Here is a 26,282-nt window from a genome sequence, read left to right on the forward strand (position 1 = left end):
ATAAATCACATTCCACCCCAGTTATTGAGGTGCCTGTCCATGAAATCTTTGCACTTTGTTGCTGGGCCTTGCTGATCTGACCTTGCTGGAGCACAGCAGAGTTTCCTCTTTACACTGAGCTTGATTCAAGCTCCCTTGCAGCCAGGACCTGTGAAATCTTTCCATAGGAAAAGTGGGAATGAGTGAGGCTTGGATTTGGCTTTCCTTCACGGGAGACAGGACTGTCACTGTTGTGCCTGGAAGGAATTTCTCATGACATCTCCTGGCTGCAGGGGAAAGGTGTTTGCAGAAGGCAGAGAGCTTCTTTATGGCACAGAAAGATGGGTGTTGGAAAAAAAGTAAAAAAACCCTGAGTTTAAGCTTTCCTATCCAACATCTCCCAGGGAATGAAATGTTCATTGAAAGATGCACCTGAATTCCTGCACTCCTGAGCTCACACTGAGGCTTTGGCCCAGGATCTGGGTGTTCTAGTCCCATTTGGAGCAGATTTGTTTTTCCTGCAGTGTTGTTCCAGAGATTTTAGTCCTTTTTTCTTACAGATGGGTGATCTGTGACATTCCTTCCTTCTAGAGATGTTCTGGTTTTCTCTATAAACAAAGGAAACACCCATTTCTATGAAGTGCTGAAGACAAGCTCCACACAGCCTTGGCTCTGCTGAGAGCTCTTTAGAAGGGTCCCAACAGAAAGCTTTATTCTATCAAAAATTGTTATTATCATCATCATTACTATTATCATTATCATTTTCATTTTTATTATCATTATTTCAAAATAATGTTATTATGCCAAACTGTGGCATCCTTGGACAAATCTGAAGCATCATCTCCCTGGCAGCAGAGGGGATTTACCTGTTTCAAAATATATTTGGAATTTTGCCCAGATTTAAACACTTTTCTGTTGGTTTAGTCTTGTTTTGAAGGGAAAGGGTGTAACAGCACTGACAGGTATCTGAAAGTTTTTTAGGAGATGTAGCTTCAGGTTTCTCATCAATTTCAAAACTGTGTTTATCAATAGGCAATGTTTCTTTCTTCGATTGTGATATATTTTGCTTTATGTTATTTGTTTTCTCCTTTATCCTTCATTCTTTATCTTAAATAAAGAAAAATAATCCCACATGAACTGCAAAACAAAGGAGTTAATCTTTTCCCTAAAAACATTCTGATATTTTGTATATCTGCTTTTCTCTCTGGATTATGGCAACAGGTAAAGGTTTCCCCAAGAACAAAATAAGCCACAGAGAAATAAGTCACAGAGAAAACAGAAAGTTTTAAAATTTCAAAACTCTGATAATTGTGCTCCCAAAACCACACCATGAGGGCACCACATTAAAACATTATTTTAGTGATATCAGTGCAATAACTTTGATTTTTTTAGAGAAGTTTGAAGAGGAAAATTTACAGGAGGGATAGAAAGCAGGACAAACTCCAGAGAGCTGTGTGGGACTGGGGCCTTTGTCTATTGAAAAAAAAAAATGGCCCCAAAATCCCCTTCTGGTCTCCCACTCCTCCCACGGCTTCAGCTAAATTCTCAGATCGTGAGGGCATGTAGGGAACAGCTGCTTATGATCTCTTCACAAGTGCTGGGTCATTGGTAAACAACCATCCCTCCACCCTCTCAGAGAGAAGGGGAAAAAAAAAAAATCATACAAAAAATGCATTCATTTTGCTGATGATGAAGAGTAATGAAGAGCACGTGCGCGCTGCGCGCGGAGAGAGGGAGAGAAAAATGACAAATTAAATCATGTCTGGTTTGACAAGCCTTTAAGTGTAACAGATCTGCACTTGTGCTGCCTGACAGGCGTGATTGATACCGCGGAGCTCTCGTCAATTTTTAAACACACGGCGCTGAACAAAGAGCCACTTCATCGCGGGCCTCGCGGTGTCGAGGCGGCGCGGGGCGAGCACCCTCCGTGCCTCGTGTTTTCCTTGGCAAACCCTTTCTCCCTCGCTGTTTGGACAACTATATTTATTTTTATGATCCTTAAAATATTGTAACCCAGTCAACTCAACAGTCATTTAAGGTAATTTCTGGTCTGAACGGCATCTGTTTTCTAGACAACTTTACAATAATGTATGTTTGCTGTGGGCCAAATTCTTTGTGTAGGTAGGGTTGTGTTCAGAGTTGTTAACTTGGGGGGGTGTTGTAGGATTCAGGGATTTCTAATAGTTGAAATCTAAACCTCCTGGATGTTTCAGGCCGTGCCATTTATAGAAGATATTTAGCATGGCAAAACAAATTGCTTTTCTTTATGTTTTATTTGTGTACACACCAAGATTTGGTTTTTTGGGGGGAAAATCTTGGTCTGGGACAGACTTTGAAAGCGTCAGTCTGAACAGGTCAAGGTGTTAAATGTAGAAAAGGGCAATGGTGTAACAAGAAACAGTTTTTAGTTATCAATGTTTTGCCATTGCATCACATGAACAGTTTTCTTTTAAATGTATTTTATGGGAGCTGCAGGATCATGGATTGTTTGATATCAAAGATGGCTCAGCAGTTCAAAGCAGCCAGAAGGATTTGTGATGGCACAGAAAGGAGCACAAAAACCCTGTAAGTATCCTGGAACATGGATAATCCCGTGGAAGGAGACATCAGTGCAGTAACTTTGATTTTTAAAGAATTATCTCAGTCAAAGCAGAGTTTGTGGAAGAGCATCCCACCTCACCCTGCAGGCAGTGACAGTCTCTGTCGCCTCCAGGCACCCTTGGCTCGTGTTTTTATGTTGCTGTGAAATTCTTTATTAGCAGGGAAGAAGAACCAGCACAGCTTTTAGCTAAATCCAGGTGTCTGTAAATCCAGGGCCCTCCTCAGCCTGGGCTTTAGGGGATGCTTCCCTTCCTATCAGCAGGGATAGTTCTGGGATCCAGCCTTTCATTTTCTGTATCTTTACTGCCTCTCCTGGGCTCTTGGCTCCATTAAGGGTGGATGCCCAACTCTGTTTATTTAGGCCTTTTTAATCTGACATTTCCAATCAGGCTAATTCATCCGAGAGAGACCAACCATCCTTTTATTTATTTTAGCCTATTTTAGCAAGGTAACCCAATCCAGACCATCTCCATATCTTGTTTACAAGAGCAGCTGTGGTGACAACATCTGTCCTGTGTAAAATGTCAAAAAAAGAAAAAAGGGGAAAAAAAAAAGAAAACTTGGGGAAAATCATAGAGGTACCAGCGTTGTTATTCAACATGTGGCAAAATGAGACTCTAAAATTCTTTTCTGCATTATTCAGAGAAGAAAAAAGGTCAGAAGGAGGTGTGGGTGAGGGTCTGTGTCGCTGTGTCAGGCCATGGAGTGTTCCATGGAATTTGGGATGTGCTGGGAGCAAGGGCAGCTCCAGAGGGATTTGGGCAATGCTCTCAGACACAGGGTGGGATTTTGGGATTTTGGGGTGTCTGTGCAGGGCCAGCAGTTGGACTTTGATTATCCAGCTCAGCATATTCCATGATCCCAGGAATGCTGTGCCCAGGTAGAGGAACCTGGGGAGGAAATGGTGGTTTCATGTTTATAAAAGGGATTTGTTTCTGAGAAAATAAAGACAGTTTTCTCCTGATGTAACTGATCAGATGCATCAGCAGGAGAAGGTTAAAAGGAAGGGAAAACACTCTAAAAAATCAGGTTTTGGGCCTAGTGATATCTGAACAGGCAGAAAAGGGGCTGTGATTATTGTGATTATTGTGATTATTTGCATATTAAACTCTTGTAGATTCTGAGTGGCACTAAATGGATTTTACACCTTGCTGGTGAAAACTGCTGATGTGAAATGATGCTGCGAAGTCGCTTTTACCATCCAATAAACGAGGGGAAGTGTGTCAGAATTCCACTCTCACCCCAAAATGACATTTCAAACAAGGGGAAGTGTGTCAGAATTCCACTCTGGTAGGTGAACCCACCCCAAAATGACATTTTAAACGTGTGAGGGAGGGCAAGGGAGGGAATAGCCAGGCTGACACCACTTTGTGTGCCCAGGAGGGAGGGAAAGCTGAGATTGCTGGGATGCCTGGGCAGCACTCGGCCTGTCCTGATCCCTGCTGAGCCCTGAGAGCTCTTGGATTTCAGGAAGAGGTGGAAGCCTGAGGAATTTATTTGTCACTTGAGCTGGGGATGACCACCAGGAATGAAATCTGCAGAGTCAATTATAATTATTCCTTGCTGTTGTATTTGAATTCTCTGCTGCACCATGTGCGGTTTGACACGAACTTTGTGAATTCTCCTGTTCACAGTTTATGGAATAATATTGGAATACTGTTTATTTTTATGCTGCCATCCCTGTACACCAGGGATGGCAGCAGCCCTTCCTTGGCTCAGGTCTGATCTACCCATATGAACAAACCCCATGGCAGAAATTTGGTGTTCCTACATTTTGGGGGATTCAACACATCCTCATCCCATCCAATAATGAAATTATTATTTTGTGAAGTTTTTTATCCAAATATCTGTGTTTTTATCCAATAGAGCTGGCAGAAATTTGGTGTTCCTGTATTTTGGGGAAATCAACACAGCCCCATCCCAACCAATAATGAAATTATTATTTTGTGAAGTAAAATATCTGTGTTTTATCCAAATATCTGGGTTTTCATCCAATAGAGCTGGCAGAAATTTGGTGTCCCTACATTTTGGGGAATTTGACACATCCCCATCCCAACCAATAATGAAATGATTATTTTATGAAGTAAAATATCTGTGTTTTATCCAATAGGCATTTCTTACAGCAAAAAAATGTGAATGTTGTATATCTGACAGGCACCTCTTTGCTACTAAATTTGAATAAAAATGCTGTTAAATTAGAGAGAGGAAGAATTGTCCCACTGATCCTTCAAATTTCAACCAAATCAGCAACAGATCTGGTGAAAAGCACTGTGCATGGAGCCAAACACACCTGAGAGAACTCTTTAGGTGCATTTTGGCCCAGCCAGTGATGCACAGAACTGAGCCCCATCTGCTGCTGCTGCTGCACCCACGTGACAGAAAAGATTAAAACAAGATAAAAACATAAAAGTTGATATGGGAGGAGCGAGTGGGAATTCCTGGAAGGAGTTGGTGAGATAGTGACAGCCTGGAATAAATCCAAACCCAGCCTGGAGAAATTGCCTTTGTGTTGCCGCATGTTTTCTGTAAGGCAAACCAGTGTGTGCGAGGGGCTGGGGGGATGTGAGTGTCATTAGGAAAAGCTTTTGCCAGCACAGTAGCTCAGACACCAGGGGATAATGCATTACACACTGATGCTTTCCAGGATGTGGATTCCAGCACATTCCAGAGCTGTTGTGCTGCTGGTTCCATCGGGAGGATGTGTTCCCCAGCCTCAGCTTCCCCCTCTGGCAGTGCAGGTTAAAGATGCAGGAGAATTCTCCTGGCAGTGCAGGTTAAAGGTGCAGCTTTGGTCCAGAGGAATCCCCCTGGCAGTGAAGGTTAAAGACCTAGAACAGAGACTAGACAGAGCTAAAGAATAAAGTAGGGAATCCACCTTGGACAGCACAACCCAAAAATGGACAATCACTCATGGAGTCTCTCACTTTTATCAGTTCTGCTCCATTTCCATATTGGAGTTCATTGTCCCATTCCAGCTTTAGCCCCTGCAGTCCCATCCTTGTTTTTCTCTCTCCAGCCCACGCTGTTTGTGCTCCTGGGCTGAGATTTGGATCATTTGTCCTTGGTGCCCAGCTGGAGCAGGAATTGTTTTGTCTCCCTGCTCTGTGCACAGAGCTCACCATCCCACAATGTGAACCCAGACCCACACACTAAAGCTGCAGAGAATGTGAAAAATAGAAAACCCAAAATCTGAGGCATCAGTGCAGAATCTGGAAAATAGAAAAGCTAAACCTGAATGAGAGGACACAGTCTCAGGATGCACCAAGGGAAATATAGGTTGGATATTAGGAAAAGGTTTCTCATAGAAAGAGTGATGAAGTTCTGGAATGGAGGTGCTGCAGTCCCCATCCCTGGGTGTGATTAACAAAGCCTGGATGTGGCACTGGGTGCCAGGGTTTAGTTCAGGTGTTGGGGCTGGGTTGGACTTGGTGGTCTTGAAGGTCTCTTCCAACCTGGGGATTCTGTGAATTCTCTTTGAGATCCACACAAATTCCAAGGAAAATCAGGTTCTTAGAACCACCCTTCTAGCACTGCAGAGTGCAAATCCCTTCCAGAAAGAAGGAGAAAAGGAGACTCAGGGGTGACCTTATCACTCTTTACAGCTCCTGAAATGTGCCTGTGCTCAGATGGGGTTGGGTCTTTCTCAGAACCAGAGGACACAGCCTTAAGCTGCACCAAGGGAAATGCAGGTTGGATATTAGGAAGAAGTTTCTCACAGAAAGAGTGATTAAATATTGAATTGGAGGTGGTGGAGTCACCATCCCTGGATGTGGCACTGGGTGCCAGGGTTGAGTTGAGGTGTCGGGGCTGGGTTGGCTCCATGGTCTTGAAGGTCCCTTCCAACCTGGGGATTCTGTGATTTCTGTGAGTGGCCCTGTGCTGCCAAGCCCTTCCCTGCTGCAGTTTCAAATAAATGCAATAAATTTGGCTTCCTGTCCTGGCTGCTTTGCTGCTGGACACGGCCACGTTCCCCTTCAGAGGCAGCAGGTGCTGATGGCTGTGAAACCCGACCTGGGGATCGATTGTGAGGCATCTGAAAAACCCCCAAGATTGCCAAGATGTAAAAGGGAGCCTGCAGAACGAGATTTTCTTCCCTTAGACCTGGAAAACCTGGTGGTGTCTGTGGTTTTGTAAAACCTCTCATACTTTATTTATTTTTATTCCTGTGCTAGCCCTTGGGTACAGATTACTTTCAAACAAGCTGGTTTACTGTTTGCATAACACAGGCTTAAATTCAGTTAGAAATGGATCATTTTTCAAGTAATATTCCCCAGAAAATAATTACAAGTATTTGGGGGTGTTGGGGAAAACATCAGAAATCTTTCTTGCTAAAGTCTGGTGACACCTGGCAATTAAAAATAAAAATCCATTTCGTGATCCAGACCTTCCTCCTTGTCCTTGGGGACAAATTAAACTGAACTGCAGAAGTTTCAAGCCTACTTCTAAATCCAGCATCGTTTGCTTCTGGGTAGATTCTACATTCTACAAATTATTTCTTCCTGGGAAAGTGTCTTGGATTCGTATTAATGAGGATTCCATGTTTGTGGTTAGGGGAAATTCAGTCTTGTGGCTTAAGCAGCCTCAGGACTCTCATTAAGTGCAAGAGGTTAATAATCTAAACTAGCAGTTAACTAGCTCTGGTCAGCAGAGCATTATTGCTTTTGGCTCAGGCAGGCTGAGCCGGTCCCTTGTCCTTTGCAGTGCCAGAAATGCAGGTGGAGACCAAACCAGGTGAGCTGCAGATGATCATTTCTGATTTTGGTGCTGGGGGAGATGTTTGGGGTGGAAATAAGAGACTGATGGGAAAACTTTGTGAGAGAGGAGGGTGGTGGGAGCTCTGGGGTGAGCTCTTCACTCAGAGCTGGTTTGTGCTCTGCTGGGTTGAGATTGAGATCCTGGGCCTGCACAGGCAGCTCAGGCAAAAACCTCTTTTATTTTTTTGTGGGAATAAGAGGTTGCTTTGCTGCAGCACAGTTCCCAGAGGTGCTTGGCTCTGTGTGGGGAGGCATTTCATGTGTCAGGGACAGCCACTGAGAGAAGTGATGGAATTCCAGAGCCCTGGTTGGAATGGAGCTCTGGCGATCTCTGTTCCAACCTGCAGGGCAAGCAGCTCCAATGAGGTTGAGTTGCTCAGGGCTGTGGCTTGAACATCCCCAAGGGCAGAGCCTGCAGAACCTCTCTGGGCAGCCTGTTCTGGGCTTTGATTGCTGCCCTGATGTGCATTTGGAAATTTGGAAATTCAGTGCCCCCACACCATCACCCCTCTCCTCCAAAGCCCCATCTCTGCATCCTCACTCAGAGGATCCCTGCTCAGATCCAAAAAGTTTTGAGTCACCTCTGTCCAGTGCTCTTCTAAGTCCCTCTCCAGCCCCTGCCCTTTGGTCCTGTAATCCTCTGATGACCCCAAACTGGGCACAGTGCCCCAAACTCAATGGGAAAAGAGGGAAAATCTCATTTTCCTGGCTCTGCTGGCTGCATCCTCAGCAGAGCCTGCAGAACCTCTCTGGGCAGCTTGTTCTGGGGTTTCATTGATGTCCTGATGTATATTTGGAAATTCAGTGCCCCCACACCATCACCCCTCTCCTCTGAGGTCCCATCTCTGCATCCTCAGCCCAGAGAATCCCAGCTCAGATCTCTTCTCCCCTTTGCCTTCTCCCTGTGCCCAAAATTTTGAGTCATCTCTGTCCAGTGCCCCTCTCCAGTCCCTGTCCTTTGGTCCTGTAGTCCTCTAATGACCCCTAACTGGGCACAGTGCCCCAAACCCAACAGGAAAATAGGGGAAAATCTCATTTTCCTGGCTCTGCTGGCTGCACCCTCACCAGGACACCCTGGGATGTGGTTCCCCTGCCAGCAGGATTAAGTTGCCTGAAAGAATCAGCTCAGGTGTTCCTGACGTTGAGGAATTACTGCAGGAAGGGGAGGGCAGTCCCAAATTGGCTCTGTCCTTCTAAAACTTTAGTTTTAATTGCACAGACTCCAAGCAAATTAAAAAAGAAGCAGCCAAATGAGTTATCAGGCTGTTCCCACAGTGTCCTGACAGGTCCCAGAGGCCTCTGCAGAGACAAGGTTTGGCTGCTGTCTGCCACATCCTTTCTAAATTTGGAATGGTAAAGAGATTCTAATCTTTTTATGGAGTAGACTCTGCTCCCAGAAGAAAAGATAGGACATGATCAGATACCTTAGAGTGATGCCCCCCTGCCCTTATAATGTGTTTATTTCAAGTTTATTTTAGCAGATGTCTCCTGTTGGAGCATCCACAGATTTATATTTTGTGTTTTTGGAGAAGAGATCCCCAAATATCCAGGAAAACCACATTTCATTTACTCTTGCTAACACCAATCTGAGAACAAGCATCCAAGATGTTGTCTGGAAATCCAAAATGTTATTGTGGAGCATCAAAAAGAGCCTGGGCTGAGATATCTGACAGAAGAGCTGTTCGTCTTGAGGCAGCCCCGTGTGCTGACACAGCTCACACCACCCTGAGCTGCCTTTTCCCCTGCTCTGAAAGGGCAAAGAGCTTCAGCATCCAGGATTTTTGGGAGGGACAGAGCTGCTTTTGCTGTCTGGAGCTCTTGTGGCTTTTTCACCTGTTCTAAAAGGGAAAAGGGGGGAAAGAACTTTACCATCCACGATTTTTGGGAGGGACAGAGATGCTTTTGCTGCCTGGAGCTCCTGTGGCTTTTTCACCTGCTCTAAAGGGTTTTCCCCTGCTCTAAAAGGGGAAAGAGCTTCAGCACCCACAATTTTTGGGAGGGGTAGAGCTGCTTTTGCTGCCTGGAGCTCCTGTGGCTTTTTCACCTGCTATAAAAGGGGAAAGAGCTTCAGCACCCACAATTTTTGGAAGGGGTAGAGCTGCTTTTGTTGTCTGGAGCTCTTGTGGCTTTTTCACCTGCTCTAAAAGTGGAAAAAGCTTCGGCATCCAGGATTTTTGGAGGGCACAGAGCTGCTTTGGCTGTCTGGAGCTTCTGTAGCTTTTCCCCCTGCTCTAAAGGGTTTTCCCCTGCTCCAAAAGGGGAAAGAGCTTCAGCATCCACAATTTTTGGGAGGGATAGATCTGCTTTTGCTGCCTGGAGCTCCTGTGGCTTTTTCACCTGCTATAAAAGGGCAAAGAGCTTCAGCATCCAGGATTTTTGGGAGGCACAGAGCTGCTTTGGCTGTCTAGAGCTCCTAAGGCCTTTTCACCTGCTCTAAAAGGGCAAAGAGCTTCAGCACTCAGGATTTTTGGGGGGGATAGAGCTGCTTTTGCTGCCTGGAGCTCTTTATGGCCGTGGTCTCCAGGGTGTCCCTGAGGTTTGGTGGGAGCAGGGGGAGCAGCAGGGGCTGCTCACAGTGACTGCAATGCTCAGAGCCCTTGGGAGCCCCTCTCTGATGTGGTTTGGGGCTGTTCTGAAGCCTCTCTCTCCTTCTGTCAGGCTCTGCACGAGCAGCTCCCCTTGGGAAGAAGTGCCTGGGACTCCAGCCCAGCCATACATCTCTGTCAAAATCCCTATGAATAAATTAACCTTTCTAAAGATTAGTGCACCCTAATACCTCAGGGTTTTGGTTTTTTTCCTTGTTTTTTTAACAGAACAAATGCTAAAAATGCCTTGACAGAACCTGGCTGGGGTTTGTGCTGTGGAGCATCTACAAGGGATTTATGCTGTGAGTGGTGTTAAAGGCACAGCCCTGTGATTGTGGCCAGCACTGGAGGTTCCCCTCCTCTGGAGAAGGTTTTGAGTAGGAAATCCTCATTTGGGCAAATTATAACAAAGCTGAATGAAGCACTCATGCTTTTCCTTCTAAACCGTCTCAAATTCAGCCACCTCCCAGTGCTTCACCCCTGGTAGTTCCCAGACAAAGCCGTGGTGGGATTCAAACAGCCCTGGAGGTTTTGGAAGCTGCACCAGCATTGGAATTACCAAATCACTGGTGGCCAAATGGGAACAATGGGCTCAGTGTCAGCAGCCCAACATCCCCTGGTCTCCTCCAGGCTTTTCCCTCTCTCCCTGCTCAGCTCCAGCCCTTATTTTGGTAGGACAGACCAAAGGGAGGTCAGGGATCTGTGGCTCCATTCTCCTGCCATTGAATTGCTGGAATTGATCTGATCCTTTCCAGGAGGCCAGGGGTGGAGGGGGCCATTCCAAGGATGGCAGGGAGTGTTTGGGTTTTTGATCCTTTTGAGATGAATTATGGGGAGGAAGCTGTCTGCTATCAGAGGAATTAGTCAAATTCCTTGTCAGATGTGCAATCCCATTAAAAATGCATTATCTGTTTTCAAAGCTTAAGTGTGGGTGTTGGTTGAGAGTCTTTAAAATATTATTGTAAACTTTCACTGAGAAAAAGTGTTCCTGAGTCTTTCATGAGGGCTAATCCCACTTCAACTACCGTAAACCATCAACTTCTGGGGTGGCCTTCATGAGCAGTGCCATTATTCTGGGAAAATCCCCCTGGAAGATGCTCACATTTGGTTTATGACATTATCAGCAGCTCAGCATTATGTTCTGATAATGATTCTGCTCCTGAAATTCTCCCTTTGCTTTCCTGCCTGGCTTTTAGAGTTCAAACAACTCCCTGAGCTCATCCCCAGTGAGATCCCCAACAAAGAGTAAATTTGTGACCTTTAAATGCATCTGCTCCTAACCCTGAACATGTAAAATGTAAGATGGAAGGAATCTCAGTCAAAGCTTTGAGGAATGTGCTGGTGGAGGGAAGCCACAGGTTCTTCTATGAGGGATTAAGGGGATATCCTGGAGCAGTCAGTGTCACTCATTCTTTGGAGCACATTCCAAGGAATTCTTTTAATGAGCAGACAAATATGCCATGTAAACTTCTCCTTTTAAATTATCTATTAATTGCAGAATCACACACGCTTCCTATTTAATTTTTTTGTTAATTTTTGACATGTAAATAGAATTTCCAGGAAAATCTCACAGATTTCAGATGCCTTTCACTGACACAACCACAGCGTGGCTGCAGTTGGATTTACAGTAGCCATGGCACATCATAAATGATGTTCTGGGGCCAGCTGAGCTCTGCTCCACAGGTTATTTCTGCTCCACAGGTTATTTCCCTAGACCTTTGCTCATTGGAATGATTGTTAAAGAACAGGGGTAATTCCATCATTTTTTATTTGCTTCTCTGAGCATAACTGGGACGGCCACAAACCTGCAGATCAGCTTGTCCAACAAAGGCACACATATTTTAATGATAAAAAAATAGGGTGGTCACTTTTTTAGAGGAAGGAAACAGCCTTGGCTGGCAGAGTCTCCTTCCTAGCTCTGTGCCAGCACCGAGGGCCATGTTTCATGTTACTTTATTTTTCTGTTCCATGCGAGGAGTTGGCAGAAAATGGACAAATTCCTCAGCTCTGGCTGGGTGCTCTGGCTCTCACAGTGACCATGTTTCCTGCCTGCATCTCTGGCAAGGGACCCAGTTTCTATAACAGCTCCAGCCCTCTGTGTCACTGCTGGGTAATGGAGCCCAGCTTGCTGCTTATCTCCTGAAATACCTCAAAAATTCTGGGTTCAAATCACTTTCCACACCGTTGCCAGTCCACCTGTTAAAATATTTTGCAGACAACAAAGTATGAAAGGAGTAGAAGCTCGTCAGGAGTGTTTGGGATAATGTTTTGTCCTTGAGGGCTTCTTTGGTTTTGTTTTGATGGTGGCTGAGCTCCCCAGAGATCATAATTGGGATCTGTAAATGAATGCTGGAGAATGGAATAATCACTCTTTCTTTAGCCAATCCATATAAAAATTCAGTCCAAAACTACAGTTTGAAGAGAGTTTCCCTCTCCCCTCTGTTAAATAAATGAAAACAAATATTCCCCTCCACCTCTCCAGGCTCAGCAAGCAGTGAATCTTCAGAACCCTGCAAAATTTCCACCACTCTTTGCAGTCCTGGTCCCACAGAGTTCTCATTGTCCCAACCATCAGAGGCAGAACCCGGCCTGACATTGCCCAGACAGCCCCATAACCCAGCAGAGCCAGAAAAATAAAGAAATTTCCTTGGACTGCAAGTGCTAAGCAGAGAACATGTGGTGCTCAGGTCCTCCCCAGCTCCATGAGGCAGCTGCAAACACAAATTATTGCAAAGCTGCAAAGCAGAGGCGGTGGCACTTTTAACATTTCCCTGTCTAGAATGGGTTTATCTCAAAACTTTATGTTATTTCAACAAAGTGGAGTGTTTACCATAAATAGCAGGTCCTGCAGAAAGCCTGTTGGAACACTCTTCCTACTGTGAAGCAGCAGTACCTCAAGCCTGAACCAATTTAGGGGAGGCATTGGCCATCTGATTTTAATATTAACAAGTGGAGCAAATTTGTGAGTGGGTTGTTGGCCAGTTTCATGGTGAGGGGGCACCTGCAACCCATCAACACGGCTCAGGCAACAAGGTGTCAATGCAGAGGCAGAATAAAAACACGAATTTGGAGTGTGCAGGGATCACTCAGCTCGTGGGGAGGTGTTAACATGCAGGAGGAGAGGAAAGCTGGCTGGGCTTTGGTAGCGATGGCTCAGCTTGTGTGCTAGGCATTTTTAAAAATAAAATCAAACGAAATTTGATTTTGTTTGATTTTATTTTTAAAGAGAGGGGAGAGAGGTGGGATGGGGCACAGGGGCAGCTGCAAGGCTCACATGGGTGGGTGGGTGGGTGTAGCCATGGTATTTTCTGAAAAATCCCTTTTGTTAGGATTTTTTCTCCTGAGAAGCTGAGAGGCCTCAGAAACTAAATGTAAACATTGATTATCTGCTGCTGTGGAATGCAACAGGTGGATCTGTGATTGGTCTCATGTGGTTGTTTTTAATTAATGGCCAATCACAGCCCAGCTGTCTTGGACTCTCTGGTCAGTCACAAGATTTTATTATCATTTCATTCCTTTCCTTTCACGCCTTCTGATGAAATCCTTTCTTCTATTCTTTTAGTATAGTTTTAATATATCATTTTCTTTTACTATAATATATATCATAAAATAATAAATCAGCCTTCTGAAACATGGAGTCAAGATTCTCACCTCTTCCCTCGTCCTGGGACCCCTGAGAACACCACCACAGGTGGGAGCAGGGCTTGGAGCTGGAGGTGGCAGAAATTGGCCTTGACCTTGTTTTAAGGGGCAGTGGAAAAATCCTGGAATGACCATGGAAGGACCTTGGAAAGATCCTGGAAGGATCCTGAAGGAACTTTGAAGGATCCTTCCCAGCTGTGTCCCAAGCTATTGCTTACATTTTTTTTTTTTTTGTAATTTCTTGCCCTATTTCATAGATTTCTCCCTTCTTGCAACACCCAGAGGGTGATCTCAGCGCGTTGCTTTGTTCTTTCCATCGTGTGCCAGCTCCAAGGGTGCGTTTCCATTCCCCTGAACAAGCACAGCCCCACGGTGACACAAACATGGGCTGTCACAAAAACCTGGGCAGTGTTTGAGGGAGCACAGGTCACCTCCTGATCCCACCTTCCCCTCTGAGCTGCTGTGTCCTGCTGGGGTTTCTTTCTGTTCACTTTTCCCTCTTCATCCAGGCTGGGGTTGCTGGGGCTGCTCAGAGAGGTTGTGTGGAGACCTCTTTGAACCTTCCAGGACCTGAAGGGGCTGCAGGGAGGATGAAGAGGGACAGCTCACCAGGAACTGGAGTGAGAGGACACCTGGCACAGGTGCCCAGAGAAGTTGTGGCTGCCCCTGGATCCCTGGAAGCGCCCAAGACCAGTTTGGACAGGGCTTGGAGCACCCTGGGATAGTGGAAGGTGCTCCTGGACGAGCTTTAAGGTTCTGTCCAGCCCAATCCATTCTGTGATTCTCCTGCTTAGCCAGCCTTGACTTGGCAGAATATTCCCCCTCGACTTCAGGAGGTTCACACACACCCCTGGCACGTGGGGACTTTGCTGTGTCCACGTCTCTTCTGCACATCTGGAGTAACACCAGCCCTCCTTCTCCATCCTGAGCCCCTCTGAGCCCACACTCTGCTTTGCCAGTCCCTGTTTGCTGTCACTTGCCATGGCCTCTTCCCTGGAGGTAAGAAAATGACCTGGCTCCCTCCTTGCCTTGGTAATCTGTTGTTTTTTGGCATCCTGTGAATGACTGGTTTCAGGCGAGCCTGTCAGTGTCCTTTGCCAGCAACCAGGTTTTGGATGTTTGCTTTGGGAACATTTTGTGGTTGAGTGGCTGTGTTCCATTCCACATGTAAACACGGGTGAAACTCACATTTAACAGTTCTAAACACTTGGACACTGGTCAAAGGGGCTACTCCACTTCTCTTTATTTAATACACTCAGAGTTTGCATCAAGTACAGAACAATTTAGTAGCAGGAATGCCCAGGACCTGCCAAATGTATGATTTTTGTTTGATTTTATTTTTAAAAATGCCTAGCACACAAGCTGAGCCTTTATTTGGAAGGAGATATGGAGAAAGCAAAGCTTAATTGACTCTCAGACTGTACAATTGGAGTCATGTCTAAAAGCAAAGCTGCCTTTTCCCTCAGCGTGTGCTCCCACTGGAGGCCACTTTCCACTCTTTCCACTCCTATCTGCACGAGTTGAAACCACAGTAACCCCCCACAGGACTGTGCCAGCGTGGTTTGAGATTGGAACTGGCTCTTTCATGGTTTGATTTTTGCTTTCTCAGCCATCCCCTTGCTCACAGTGATGCCAATCTGGTTCCTTGCCATGGCTGCAGCACCAGGACCTCATGTCTGCTCAGCAGTTTTCTAAATCCTTTTCCTGCTTCTCCATGTGGCAGAAGGTGAATGTGTTGGGGTCTGTGTGTTTGGGCCACTTCATTTGATACCCTGGGTTGTTTGTTGAGGACCTAGCACTGATGTTGAGGACCTAGCACTGAGCTCACACTCATGAGAAATCCATATGGTGCTGATGTCCTTACATGTATTTATGGTGAGCTGACATCTGTGTAACAAACCACCACTTCCAGACCAATTTCAGCTCTAAATATGTCCTTTAGGCCTCCAAAATAAGGGTCTTTTCTAGTGAGGGACCTGGGAAAAGCTGCCTTTTCTCTCAGTGTGTGCTCCCACTGGAGGCCACTTTCCACTCTTTCCACTCCTATTTCCATGAGTTGAAACTACAGTAACCCCCCACAGGACTGTGCCAGCGTGGTTTGAGATTGGAACTGGGTCTCCAGCTCTTTCATGGTTTGATTTTTGCTTTCTCAGCCATCCCCTTTCTCCCAGTGATGCCAATCTGGTTCCTGGCTGTGGCCACATGCAGGAGCCTGGCTGCAGCACCAGGACCTCATGTCAGCAATTTTCTAAATCCAGAGCTTTTCCTGCCTCTCCATGTGGCAGAAGGTGAATATGTTTGGGCCATTTCATTTTATACCTTGGATTGTTTATTGAGGACCAAGCACTGAACTCACACTCATGAGAAATCCAAGTTCTGCTGATGTCCTTACATGTATTTATGGTGAACTGACATCCTCTGTGTAACAAACCACCACTTCCAGACCAATTTTAGCTCTAAAAATATCCTTTAGGCCTCAAAAATTAGGGAATTTGCTAGTGAGGGACCTGGGAACAGCAGAGCTCAGCCTTGCAAACATTTGCATTTTAAGGGCACCTTCTGGCTCATTGGGTTTTCATGCCCAGCCTGGAGGGGATTGAGGATCTCTGGTAGCACTTGTTGGTGCTCCACAGCTTGTCTGCTCACATGATGCTGGCAAACTGCCCCATTTCCAGCTGCTAAATTGCATTCAAAGGCCATTTAAAATACTTTCCTAATAAAACTTGCCTATAAAAATAGTTACTATAGCTGCTGCAAGGATGTTCTAGGAGCTGGTCCAAAAGACAGTCCCTGCTGGGATGAGATCCACCCTGCTAAAAAAAGCTGAGAAATTGCAGCCTTAGCAGGATTCCAGCAGGAATGAGCAGCAGCAAAGTGGCAGAGGAAGTGTTAATCAAACCTTGGGCTTTCTTAGTTAATGCACAGTCACTGCTGCAGCTGATGGATCAGATACAGAGCAGGGCTTGGTGGGTAGGGTTTCTGAGCTGTTTAAATATGTTACAGCTTGGCTTTTAAACTAGAAGAGCTTGGATTAATTGAGTAAGTGGCACTTAAGAGATTGCAGTTTAGGAGGACGTGGAGTGTGGCTAAACACAGCCTGGGTGTTCGCCGGCTTTTCCCTCTCCCAGCCTCTGCTGCCTTTTCCCTTTCTCTTTCCTCTTTCTCGCTCTGTGCCTGGGGACACAGCAGATCTGCTGCAGCTTTCATTGCCAGGGAGCTGAGACATGCAGCTGTTTCCATTCTTTGATCACAGCAGATAGAGGACAAGCAGAGCCAGTGCTGCTGCTGCAAACTCCTTTTTTTATTCAGAACAAGCTCTGTTAAGCTCAGTGCAGCTGCAGGGGCTGCCAGGAGGGTTGGTACAGATGGTACCTGCTGTGTCCTCTCTCTGGCCAGGTACAACTACACCCTGTTTGCCATCCCACTCCAAATGTGCTGGAAATGCAACTTTCAAAATGATTATTTTCCCTAAATGCAGCAGAAACTCTCAGGGGCTCACTTCTCTCTGAGCTTGAACATCTCCTTTCCCTTCTCATGGAGGGAAGGGTGGCTCTACCTCAGCCCCATCCAAAGAGCTTTAATTTATCCTTAAACAGCTTTAATTTATCCTTAAACAACTTTAATTTATCCTTTTGTTGTCAATTCAGCAAGGAAAACCTTTCCAGGTCCTTCTGATTTGTGCAAAACTCTTCTCCTTCTCAGCATTTTGTCCCAGGACAGAAAATTGCTTTTCTTCATATTTGGACATGCCTGGCTCATATTCCAGCTGCCACAAATAGCTCAATTTCTCTTCTTTCATCAGGACTTTTTCCTTCTGTGCCATTCCAGGGGCAGACAGGTCTGGATTCTCTCTGCAGAAGGGATCGCTGTGACAGAAGGAGCTGTCAGGGAGCTGCTCCCACTCCATCATTTGCTCAGAACTGGGCACCTTTGTGTGTTTTCAATGGGGATTTAGGGGCAAACCTTGCAGAAAATCCTTCTTTACACACTTAAACCCATACCAAGGATAAAAGTGCACATCTCCAAGCACACCTGGAGCTTTTAAAAACTTTTTGCTGTTATTCTCCCCCCAAAAAATGGAGCATTTTGATTACACCCTGTAGAGCCAGAGTGGTTTTTCTATGAGTCCCTTGGAAATGGGTGATTTTTTTTTCCCTGTACCACCCTCTCCTTGCTCTCTCCTCAGTCTTTGCTTGGGATTTCCAGAGAGAAATTGTTGCAACACTTTTTGTTTGTGTGGTGAAATCAAAGCTGGGACATTTGGGATTGATGCAAATAAAACAGCAACCATGGAGCAACACGAGGTGCAGACTTTCTGCCTTTGGAATGGGCTCTGCTGCTTTGGCTGCAAGTGGAAATTGTCTCATTTGGGAATGCTAAAACATTGATTCTAGCGCTTGAAAATTGCTTTCTGTGAGTTTCTTCTTCTCTTTAAACTTACACGGCTTTGAAATGTGTTAAAATGTTGATTTTCAGGCTGCTAATTGAGCTGTTTTAACAAGACCTAAGGTTGCAGAAATGCTCTCCAGGAATGGGTTTGTTCATTTTTTTTTAAATAGAAAGTTGTAGCGCAGGAAGTGATGGGGTGTTTTTTAGTTAATTCTAAGTGAAATACAAGAACTTTTCCTTTCTAAGTTGCCTAATTCAGGAGTGGGCACTTAGAATGAGATTTTTCTATCCTGTATAATTTCTGTTTTAATTTTTGATCTGCCATGAGAGGCATAACATAGAGGGATATCATTTATTTCATCCTTCTGCTTTCTTAGAATATAAAACTAAAACTGCAGACTTTTGGAATCATTAACCAAACAAGATCTAAACAAAGCTGATTTGACCCACATTATCCAAGTAAAAACCAAGATTATTTGCTCACACTGAATTTTTCTGAAGTACCATAAGTGTTGACAACACCTATCAGCTTTAAAGTGATATTTGTGCTTTTCCTTGTGTCTGTCACTGCAGCTGGAATTTAGGACCTACTTAAGATATGATTTCTATAAATTTCAAGCACTGAGGTGCCCGAATTGACCTGAGTGATGCTCAGCCTGTGTGGAAATCAAGAAATATTTAGGATCTCACTGATGTATGTGGTTTTTAGTGCGAGTTTCTGCCTTGCCATCACAATAACCCTCTCTGCCAGTAGGTGGGGTTCCAATCCTGTTTAAAAAAACCTGGGAAAGCCTGCTGGCTTCTCTCGCACTTGCATCCACAAGCTGGCCACATCTGGAAATGTTTGATTTGATATAGTGTCGTTTTACATTGCAGAAATGAGCGTAAGCGGTTTTTTAACCCACCAAGTGAGAAATGTGATCTGGGTTTTACTACCGACCCTTTAAATAAAAACCAGATCGCTTATTAAACCATTATCTATCAAGGATATGGAAAAGGCTTGGAAATATCCCAGGATCAGGGTTGGAATTGGAAGGGACACATTTCTGTCTACTGTCCGGCCCTGATGGGCAGGAGTGCAGAGCTGAAATACCTCACAGGAGGGGAAACAAATGCAGGGAGACAGGAAAAAGGAACAAATTCATCTCTTCTCCCTGCATCTGCCTTGGCTCTGACCATTCCCACTCAGTGCTGAAATGTGTTATCAGGTGTTGCTTGTTATCAGGGGTGGGGTGAAATCTTCTCTCATGAGCTTGTTGAGCAGGAATAGATCAGGGAGATCCAGCACATCCCAAATCCCTCCTCAGAGCAGGCAAAAAACAGCGAGAGGAGCGAACTCCTGCATTTAAAAACATGTATTTTAAAAGCATTTAAAAGCTTGTATTGCTTTGGTTGTATTACATTGCATCACACCCAGTCAGATCAGGGAAATCCAGCATATCCTAAATCCCTCAGTGCAGCAAAAGGAGCAAAATCCTTTGAAACACAACTCAGATGTGTGGCACCCTTGTGCCAGCTCTGAATTGGCATTTTTTAACCCCCTGTGCACTGCAGCTCATTTCTTTGTGCCCCAGAGGATTCACCCTGGTTATTAAAAATAATTCAGCCCCTTGTTTTCACCCCTCTTTGATATTTCCTCCTCCATAAGGGCACATCCCACTGGTTTGACAGAGCACAACCCTGTGAATTATGACAGTTGGCATCTGAAATGAAACAAAGATCAGATCTGAGATGGATTTTTTTTTTTTTTGGCCATCATGTTGCATTTAAAAGCTCGTATTACTTTGGTTGTATTACATTGCATCACACCCAGCCGAGTCAATGTGTCATAAAGCTGCCTCATGTAATTGTACCCTGCATAAATGCACCAAAATGCCCCTGAAAAGTGATATTTCATGCTTGCCAGCTAAGGCCTCGGCGAAGATTAAATCCACCAAAAGTAGGTATGTCCAATTGTTCGTTTGGATCAGCAAATAATTCATTACCCACATTATCTTTTTTTCTGAAATGTCACTCTGTGTTGTAAATCACTACAGGGCCTGCTTCAAATGCCAGCACAGGGATTTGTTTTAAAGGGAAAATGAAATTTTAGGGCCAATTCGCACAGTAGTTTTCCCCCTGAAGCAGGGCCGCCCATCTCCAAAGGCAAAGTGGCTGCTTAGAGGATTTTCCTGCCTTGAAGTTGTGATTCTCCCTGGGCTCAGCTTATTCCTGTGGAAACTCCCACCCACACACAGGCCTGGAAATCCTGAGGGGAGCAAAGTGGGAATTGTGAATTGTGGACCTGAGGGGAGCAAAGTGGGAATCGTGAATTGTGGACCTGAGGGGAGCAAAGTGGGAATTGTGAATTGTGGACCTGAGGGGAGCAAAGTGGGAATTATGAATTGTGGACCTGAGGGGAGCAAAGTGGGAATTGAGAATGGAGCTCTTGGGACCCCCCGCTCTAATCACAGTTCTACTGCCTCTGAGGCCTGCCTTTTGCAGCTTTCCCAAAACCCTCTAATTTTGTGGATTTCTACACCTGTCTGGTCTATTTTTGGGAATTATCTCAGGGAAAAGGAGATTCTGCTCTTTTTGTGTCTCCTTTGCCCACCTGCAGGAGCTCAGGCCTGCCCCTGGCTGTGTTAGCAGGGACAGGCCTGGCTTTCAGAATCCATTCCTGGAATGAAGGGACAGTGACAAGAACAGACTCAGAATGTCACTCAGGATGTCCTGAGTGGGAAGGGAACCACAGGGATCATCAATCCAACCCCTGGCCCTGCACAGAAACCCCAAAATCCCACTCTGGAAATGTTGTCCAAATGTCCTGGAGCTGCTCGAGGCCGTGCCCGGTCCTTGGGGAGCCTGGGCAGGGCCCAGCCCCTCTGAGGGAAGAATCTTTGCCTAAAATTGAGCCAAAATCCCCCCTGACACAGCTTCAGGTGATGTGAGAGGCCAGCACAGTAGCTGGAGCTCAGGAATTCCTTTCCTGGGAAGGAAATTGGACTGGGAAGGGAGGTGACCCCGAGGAATTGCTCAGGTGGGAGCTGCAGGCAGCTGCTGCTGTTCAGGGCAGGGAAAGGCAGGTCCTGTCACCCCTGAGGAAACAGAGACTCCAAAAATCACAGAAAGGGAAGGGAAAGGCAGGTCCTGTTACCCCTGTGGAAACAGAGACTCCAAAAATCACAGAAAGGGAAGGGGAAGGCCAGGGTTTTGTGTGGCAGCTCAAATTCCTGCCAGGGCCTGGGGAATGGGGGCCAGCTGGGGCCAGGCTGTGGCCAGCTCTCCCTGCTGAAGGATAAAAACCAGTGTGGGGGGTTTTGGCTGGTCCCAGCATCACTGGAGGGTGGGCAGGGACTTTTTGGGGTACAACAGGAATTTTCAGTGTGCACAGCCACTTTCTGGCATAGGAAAAACCTGAGGCAGTGCAGAGGTGTTGTCTCTCGGCACAGGAAGCTTCCAGGCTCAGGCTGTGCTGTGAATTTTGACTAAGAATTACCTCAACAAGTGAGTTTTTGAAACACTGGGATGGAAAAATAGAATAGCACCTCTGGGAGCACAAATTGACCCTTTACAGCAGTGATAATTGAAATGTTTCAGCATAATTTCAAATTAGGGACACTCAAATGGTTACAAGCGTTGTGAGTTTCCCTCTTATCAGAGTGATGATATTAAAGAAATCTCATTCCATTCTTTGCCATGAGCAGGGACACCTTCCACTATCCCAGGATGCTCCAAGCCCTGTCCAGCCTGACCTTGGACATTTCCAGGGATGGAGCAGCCACAGCTTCTCTGGGCACCCTGTGCCAGGGCCTGACCTGTGTGTCAGACCCATTAATTAACCACATAATTAACCTCAGGATGTGCTTTTCAAAAGCCTCTAGATTAATTCAGGAAGGAAGATGTATCCAGGTGGTTATTACCATTTAATTGCTGCATTTTGCCAGCAGAAAGTTTCATGGAATATCCTGAATATCCTGAGCTGGAGAGGACTCCCAAGGAGTGAAATCTCTCTGTGTTGGCTTTGTTGTTATGGCATCATTCAAACTTATGGGTTTTTTGTTGTTGGGAATATGAAGGAGCCCCATTTGTTGGGAATAAAGCAGGATTTATTTTCTGCATTAGTTAATGGCACTTCCTCTCCTCAGCCAGCAATTCTGACTGGAGGGGATGAAGCTCAAGTAGAGCAGCAAAACTCTTGGTAACACTTTAACAGGATTTATTAAGTTTGTTTGCTTGAATAAACAAAAGAATCCTCAAGCACTTTCACTTCTGAGGATTAACAAGGAACCTGGTTGCCTGACACTGTGATTTCAGGATTTTATGGATGTCTTTATCCTCAAATACATTCACAGATCCCAAATTTTATCTTTTTTAGGTGGCAGGAGGGACATTGACCCTGAAGTGAGCATCTATATTAGTGAGCTCCTCAGCTCATGGACTTCAAATTGTTTCTCCAGCTGGTTTTAAAGCCAGTTAAAAAAAGTTAAAATTGCAAAAAGTTTCAAAGTTGCAGTCAAAAAATTCATAAATCTATGTCCCAAATTTGCACCAGCACAAATTTCCAGGATATTTGCTCCACACAAACCCTGTTCCATGCTAATTTTAGGAGCCATTTTTACATCACTGAGAGTGAAAAACATCACACACCTCTACTGTGAGCATCAGCTGGGAAGAAATAATATTGTGATTCATGTCCAGGCATAAAAGTTTATAGCTATTATTTAATGCCTGTTACACCTCAATCCCTATCTGTGTGTGAACTTGCTGTTTGTGTTCCTCCACGTGCTTTACACTCAATTTCTGCCTTCTGTCCCTCATTGCCTTGCCCAGGTAATTAGTTGTTCCACATTTGGGGCTAATTAGGAGAAATTCCAGCTATTGATGCAGTCCCACACTTTGATTTTGAGCAGTGCCTGGAATGGCTGGTTCTGATCCATTCCTTCCCAAGGAGGGCAGCACCAGTGGCTCCAGCTGAGCCACTCCTGATTTATGGAGCTGATTTATCCAAGATAAAGAGCCTGGCCCTGCTGGTTTCCCTGGGACAGTTTTGTTTCTTTGGGGGATGAATTATCCTGTTGGGCTGGCTGTGAGCTCCTGAACCAAATGCAGGTTTGGATATTCTCAAGTAATTATGAAAAAAACCCCTTGGATTGAGTTTGGAGCTTGAGATCCATAAATTACAGTTCATCCTCGGCTAAATCTCTTCTCTAAGCTTATCTATTCTATTTATTCTGCACATTCCTTTGTTTTTTTGTACAAAACCCTTAGGTACTATTGAAGAATTCTACTTTTTGAAACACTCTGAATGCTTCCTATTGAAACCTTTTCACTCTGAACCATCTTTTCATGCCTATATTGAAAATATTAACAGCCTGCTTGTGAAAGAAAAAAAAAAACAAGTTTCCATGTCCATATGGAAAATGACTGAAGGGTATGGATGAAATTAGGGCTTGCCTGTTGGAACATTAACAGATTTGTCACACTGTTAGTCCCAGCTAATCCATGCAAAGTTGGGAAGAAAGCAATTCAGGGTGGATTTGGGAGCTGCTGGCTGTGGGAAGGGCTGTCCAGAGTGCAGGGCAGGGATGCTCCTAAAGCCTCCTAAACACCCAAATCCTGATTTGCACCTGGAAATCACCTGGCAAGGGGAATTCACTGCATAAATTTATATAACAAAACTGTTGTGGAGCGCATCAATTTGGACATGTAAATCCATTTTTTTTCATCACAGATACATGGAGAACCTGGCTGAACCCCAGGAAAAGGTGTGGGGAGAGCCTAAGAAAGGGGAACAGTGGCAACAATGCAGGTGCAGGTGGGTGTGTGCTCCCTGTGCCTTTCCATGCCTGAGGGGTCCTGGGTGACAGAATTGGGCTGAAATCTCCAAATTCTGTTGTGGTTTTGGCAGAGCTGAAGACCCCAAAATTTGATGTGTTGTGGGTAAATGTGCAAGAGCCCCAGTCCTTGTTCAGCAGTGATCAGCTGGGAAACATTGATCGGGGAAGGGTCCTTAGACTGGCCCTGTCTTTTATTTTATTTTATTTTATCCAAACAGGCTTTGAATCTAAATAAGAGAAGATGCAAAAACCTCCTGCAATTTCCCTATCCATATTCATCCCGAGAAAACTTAGGAAATCAGTGCATCTTGCTGCATTTCCCACTGCCTATCCAGCATGAAGGATGAACTGTACTTACTCCATGCTGAAGCTCTGCTTTGATCTCAGGGTATTCCTGTTAAATTTCTGGTGGTTTTAGCTTTTATCCCCAAATCTTTCAGCCTGGGAAATGGGGTTTATGCACACACTGAAACACAGGCCAAAAGACACAAAGGCTGAAATGCAGGAGGGTGGCACTTTCCTTTTGTAGTGTGGGGTTTGTTTTTTGGGGTTTTTGTTGCTGTTGTTGCTGCATTCCAGTTCTGATCCTATCTGTTAATATCCTAGCTTGGCTTCACTCCCTCGGAGTTTGATGTCCCAACTTTTCCTTGTTAGCACCAGGAAATCATAAGCTTATAGTGAGTGATAGCCAGTGGGTCTGGGATTGATTACAAACAAAAATCCCAGATAAGATCATAAATTTAACCCATCCCTGTGATGTGATCGTATCAGGATTCAAGAACGTCTCAAAGTTGTTTCCGATTTTCAGCCACTTCATCTGGTTTCCATCCACCCCAGCTGGGAGCAAAGTCCTTTTGTGGTGGACTCTAATCCATGCCAGCCTGGGCTTGGGAGAACCCCTTGTTTCTGTTATTATTGTATTATAAAAATGGATAGAAATGCTTTAGACAGGATGGACTTTTCAAGGAAGATCAGCTCAGGCACTGCTGAGATAAAACTGACTCGCGAATAAGAGCACAGGGCTGATTTCCTGCCCTCCCATCCCCTCCCTGGACTTTGGATGCATCTAAACAAGTTCAAAATGGTATTTTCACACCCTGAAAGTCAGGAGAGAAGCACTGCAGCTAAAACCTGAAATGAGAACTTGAAAATTCCCTGAGAAGAATAAAACAACTGCACTTGGTCCCCGCAAACCCAAACGCTCCGCGACGTGTCACAGACGTATTTTATGGAAAATCCTCTCATTAGGATCTTTTCTCCTGAGAAGCTGGGAAGCTTCAGCTTCTCCATACTTTGGAATGTGATTTGGAGAATTGTTTACCCAGCATGTGAAATTGTTTTTTACTTGATGACCTGTGTCGAGGCTGTGAGCAGTCACAAGATTTTATTATCATTCCGTTCCTTTCCTTGCTTGCCTTCTGATGAAATCCTTTCTTCTATTCTTTAGTATAATTTTAATATATAATTTTCTTTTAATATAATGTATATCAAAAATTAATAAATCAGTCTTCTGAAACATGGAGTCAAGATTCTCATCTCTTCCCTCATCCTGGGACACCTGCGAACACCACCACAATGACGTTTAATCCCCAATTCTCCATCCCACTAAGAGATCTTTGTGCTTCTTTTGCAACCAGTGCTGCTTTTATATGAATCCTCCATCCCAGCTGCCAGCTTCCACTGCTGGGATGCAGCCCCTGTGCCTGAGTCTCGGGATTTCTGCTGGTCAGAGTGACTCTGAGATACGTACAAGACTCTTTTCCCAGCCCAGCAGTTGAAAAAGGAGTCAGAACTCTTCTATTCTCATTCTCAAGGTTGTTTATTGTGTCTTATCTATAAAATTCTTTCTCTGGCCTGCCGTAGGTCTGTCTGGCAGGTTGGGTTGAGGCACACTGGTGTTATCTTTTTATGCTAAAAACTACGTGTACATTATTTACCATAACTTCCCAATACCTATCACCTATGTCAGACAGTGAGCTTCTACTCTAAACCAATCCAAAAGTGCCAACATCACAGCAGAAGATGGAGGCCAAGAAGAAGAAGGAGAAAGGCTGGACATGTCCAGATTCCTCCATCTTGCCCCCTGAACCCCCATTTTAAAACCCCAAAAATGTATTTTTCACCCCATGATAAATTCACTATCATTCTACTTAAACTTTCGTGGCTCGCAATTCTTCAAATAAAGGTTGGTGATTGTTTTTTCCAAGGGCTAAATCACAGTCACAGGGGTCTGGGGCTCTGTGCCAGGGTCTCTGAGCCCCCTGGGCAGGGGCTGGAGCCCTCCAGGGCAGCCAGAGGCATTTCCTGGGTTCTGCATTTCAGCTCTGCACCTTGGTGAGACCGATGCGCCCCCATCCATCGCAGCCCCCTGGAACCAGGTGATTTAATGTTACTGTTGCTTTAACGGCCTCATCGCTGCTCTGGCTGCACAGGAGTTGTCTCCTGTGTGACTGTGCCTGGGAAAAATCTATTACTGGAGTGCCATTAATCTGAGGCTGCCGCCTCTGGCACTT

Source organism: Zonotrichia leucophrys, chromosome 21, assembly GCF_028769735.1.
Source record: "Zonotrichia leucophrys gambelii isolate GWCS_2022_RI chromosome 21, RI_Zleu_2.0, whole genome shotgun sequence".
Classification (NCBI taxonomy): domain Eukaryota; kingdom Metazoa; phylum Chordata; class Aves; order Passeriformes; family Passerellidae; genus Zonotrichia; species Zonotrichia leucophrys.